The following is a 5,199-nucleotide window of genomic DNA, read 5'->3' on the forward strand; positions in this document are numbered from 1 at the left end:
TCAGATTAAAGTATATATATATATATATATGTGTGTGTGTGTGTGTGTGTGTGTGTGTGTGTGTGTGTGTTACTACAACAAAATCTAGTTTATATGACATTCTCAATTTCTAAGCGTTTTAATAGACCTCTTTATAAGACTTAGTTTATAGGACCAAAAAAATAAAGTGTACTATCTAAAGACGTTGTAATAAGTTTATATGACTTTTTTGACGTCGTAATAAGTTTTTTAGGATACTTTTAATATAAAACGTCATATTAGCAACTTTATAGAACACTATTTGAAAAACTGTTATATAAAAACAAATGTCCTATCAAAAGTTGAGTTTATAAGACATTTTCTCAAAAGTGTCCTACAAAGTTGTTAATACGACACTTTGTATTAAAAATGTCCTAAAAACTTGTTAAGACACCCAAAAGCGTTGTATAAACTTATTACAGCACCTTTAGATAGAACGTTTTATATTTTGGTTCTATAAATTAAGTCCTATAAAGCGGTCTATTAGAACGGTTAGACTGTGTTTGGTACATAGGACAGGACAGGACAGGACAAAACTCACCATCCCTTGTTTGGCACAGCATGGGACAGAACAAGAATACACTGTCTCATGTTTGGTGCGAAATGTGACAAGGACAAGAATTGGACAAGGTGGGGCAGCATGGGACAAAAAAGACTTTTTCTTGTTCCACCAAAATAGGTGGAACAAGATGGGATAAGAATGAGACAGAAACTAAAATATTACTAATCTATCCTAGTTTGATGTATAACTTTAATATGGTATTTGTTTTATTGGTCATTACCTCTAATTTCGGCTGTCGCCACCACTACGAAAGACCACCACCACCGACACCTCCTCTTCCACTATAACAACATCTTCAACCGCCTCCACAACCACTGTCCACCAAGTCCATCGCCACCTCTACCATAGTCGACCATCGACCACCACCATCCATTGCCACCACCACTACCGTCATTCGCCACCTCCAACTCCTCCTCTACTACAATAATCTCCTTGACCACCATCCATTGCCACCTTTACAACCACCATTGGCTACCGACCACCACCACACATTACCGCCACCACTACCACCATTGGCCACCTCGAAGTCCTCCTATACCGCAACAACCTCCTCCATGACCTCCACAACCACCGTTGGCCACCTCCAACTCCTCCTCTACTGCAACAACCTCCTCCACACCATCGGCCACCACCATTCGTTGCCACCTCACCTCCACCATAACCACCACTACAACTATATTCACTACATCAGCCACAACTACCTCCTCCATCGTTGTCAACCGCCATCACCACCACAATCCACCATCTTCATGTCCTCTATAACCACCGCCGTCCACTAACCACCACTGCCTCTACCTCCATAACAACCGCTCATTGCCACTACTACCGTCGGCCACCACCACCTCCACCATAACAAAAATCACCTCCACCGCCACCACTACTACCATCAATTATATCAAATTTTTCATTCAAATTTGGTACCATTATATATGTATCTATTCATTTATATAAAAATTGTGTACAAATATTTATAAATTAAATTATTTAATTATTTACTTTATTTGTGTTAACTATAACTATTATATAACAATTTAAAATCATCAAATAACTCTTGGAGGTAGCTTGTCTAGTTCTGGCCCGTCCAGTCCAAGTCGTACCAAACATCAGACATACTTTTGTGTTGTCCAGTCCAGTCTTGTTCAGTCCTGTCATGTCCTGTTCAGTCCTATCCAATTATGTCTGCGTACCAAACGCTACCTTAGAGATTGGGGTGTCCTATAAACCCAATTTTGTTGTAATGTGTGTATGTATATAAAAGACGATAATCCAATAAGAACTAAAAAAAGGTTAAAAACATGTGAGAACCACTACAACAAAATTGAGTTTTGTGAGGTCACTTTAAGATCAATCTTCATAATCTTCATAAAAGTTTTATGATTCCATGGCAGATCTGATTATCTTCATTCAAGAACTTGAGAGGAGAGGAGAGTTTGAGAGAAAAGGTCAACTTTCAATATTTGGTCAAACTCTATATTACGTAAATGAATTTTACAATTAGGTTCTTCTAAAATTGCACAATAGCAAACTATATATAGGGTCAAACTTGAGCCCTATAGTCAAAGTCAAAGTACATAAGAAAAGTCAAACACGATGACTTATACAATTATAGACAAAATTAACTTTCAAGACGAATATAATTTAACACTGATTTTTAGTCCTAACATTTTCCCCCTTTGTATTCAGGCTTGAAAGAATTTACGCGCATTGAATCTCGTTTGAACTTTGTAACATTAAGCACTTTATGACTTCGACAAAAACAATCTTTACTTGAAATCTTCAAACAATTTTTTGATGAGAAAATCTTCTAGCATTCTCTCCCTCGAATGTAGAACAGCGATGATCTTCTCTTTTGACAATGTAGATCAGAATCAACAATAATCTTTAGAAACAATTTTCAAGATATCATCTTCAAAGAATCTTCTTCAGAAATCACATAACAACATTCTTCCCAAAATCGAGCTTCTTCAGATAAAAATTCATAAACTTTCTCTTCGATAAGAAATCTTTATCGGTAAACTGTTGTAAGGATGATCTTCACATTCAAAAAACTCTAAGACATTGTAGCATAGGAATAATCTTCTGTAATAATCTTCAGTCGCACTCCTTTTGTGTCTTTTGCCGACTTTGATGTTACTCCCCCTTGATCTTTATAACAAACTCCCCTTATAATGTTCGAAATTGAACATTTCATTCATTTTTACATACTCCCCCTTATGATGAAATGAGAATCATTACATCATACACAAAAATGAATGAAATTTTCCGCAAAAGCCGTCAATTCATGAAATTGTAAGTAGATCTTTTCAAATCCACTTGTTTAATCTTTTCAGATTAAAGGGAATAGGAAGGTAACAACCAATAGACCGCTTTATAGAACTTAATTTTTTAGGACCAAAATATAAAGTGTTATATTTAAAGGTGTTGTAATAAGTTTATATGACGCTTTTGGGCGTCTTAACAAGTTTTTTAGAACATTTTTAATACAAAGTGTCGCATTAGCAACTTTATAGGTCATATGAACTCAATTTTTTATAGGACATTTGTTTTTATAGAACATATTTTCAAATAGTGTCCTATAAAGTTGCTAATGTGATGTTTTATATTAAAAGTGTCATAAAAAACTTATTACGACGTCAAACAAAACATTATATAAACTTATTACAACGCCTTTAGATAGGACACTTTATTTTTTTGGTCCTATAAACTAAGTCTTATAAAGAGGTCTATTAGAACGCTTAGAAATTAGGAATTTCCTATAAACCCGATTTTGTTGTAGTGAACCGATATAAAAATATATTTTGACATTATACTTTTTTATCAAACGCTATAACTTAACATATTTGTTAGAGTTCCACATCAGCTAGACTTAGACAAATTTCTCTCTATATATGTTGGAACCTCTTTTCTCTCCTGAAGGGCTCTTTTGGAAATTAATCTGAGGTTTCACATATTCTCACAGTATTGTTTATGTTGTGAGATAAGTGTGACATCATCTAAAGGATATGACGATCTAGATAGAAATAAACATATTATAGATATATTATAACTAATATCTATCATAGTTATCCACGTATATCTCATCCCTATTTAAAGAGCTTTTGATTAATGAGAATTACAGATCCTTTATCTCCATTCTATTATTGTTTTCTTTCAATTATCAGCATGTACACTCTATGAATATTATCAAATTTGACTCCTAAACTAAATCATTGTTTTTTGTTACGAGATAGTCTCTGTTGGGATATTGTTAAGGGATTTGTTCCCACAGAGGAAGGAAAGAGAACATTTGAGAAGCTTATAAGGCTAGTTCCATAAGCCTTATCAAATTAGAACACAAGCTCATCTAAGGATCTTGGATTGGGTTACCAGGGAAGCTTGACACACACACACACACACACACACACACACACACACACACACATATATATATATATATATATAAAGTCAAAAGATGGGTCTTGGGCCTCTTGGGGTCTCGATTCATACTATTATTTTTTTCCCTCAGTTTTTCTCTGGTTCTCTCTCAAACATTCTATCCATGATCACATAATGAAACTCGACAGATTCGAGTTCTCATGCAAGAACCGAATAGATAGTTCAATCCTCTAAACAGACGCTTGAAACTACGCATGGGTAGGGGCAAAATTATGTTTAAGGACACTGCGTTGCAGGCCTCTATCTAATTATTCATCCTTCGTCGATTTGAGTTAGTAATTCTCTTTCTTTGATAAGATTTTCGATATATTATACACATATTCACATATACGTTTCACGTTTTTCGTTTGATTTTACATACGATTTGTTCTTATATATATATGTGTGTGTATGTGTGTGTGTGTGTGATTTCCAGTTTCATAACAAAGGTTCTAACAATCTCGTGTATGCTATAATCCTATCAATTAAACCAGGTACGTTTTCCGTTCTTTTACATTTTGATTATCAAGACTTGATGGCAAATCTTTCATACGTGTTCACGTTTCTAAACAAAAAAAAAATTGTTCCTTGGATGTCGGGTTTATCATAACCCTAATATGTTATCTTTTTCATATATAATTATTTATTATACATATCAACTAATTGTTTTTTTTAGTCATCGTGTTAATAATGTATTCATGATGAATAATGCATGGGTTTATATTTATTACTGATGACCAACAAACTTCATGTAATTTATATTGGTTATTATTGATTTTAGACCATCTTGGGGTTATGCAACTTATAAATTGTTGTAAGGAATTAGTTAAAGAAAAATTAATTATATTCTTGAACCAAGTTTTTTTGGGAGGCCCGATATAAATGTAGCTCGTCGTATTTATTGATTGGTTTCCTTATTTATTAAATATTTATTATATTAATATAATTTTATGTTGTTATATTAGTTTAATTTTGATATAAAATATTTTAATTTCTTTGAGGTGTGATAGTTTTTATGGATACGGTTGCGCGATGACAATAAATCTTTTAAAAATTTATTGAAATTAGCTAAATGAGTCGATAATCACATTTAGATATTAAACTAATAAGAATCAACATTACATTTTATATATGAATCTAACTTATCATTATTGGTTGTTCTTTTAATATTATATATATATATATATATTAAGTCTTATATATCA

Source organism: Cynara cardunculus, assembly GCF_001531365.2.
Source record: "Cynara cardunculus var. scolymus isolate 2C chromosome LG 17, CcrdV1, whole genome shotgun sequence".
NCBI classification, from domain to species: Eukaryota; Viridiplantae; Streptophyta; class Magnoliopsida; order Asterales; family Asteraceae; genus Cynara; species Cynara cardunculus.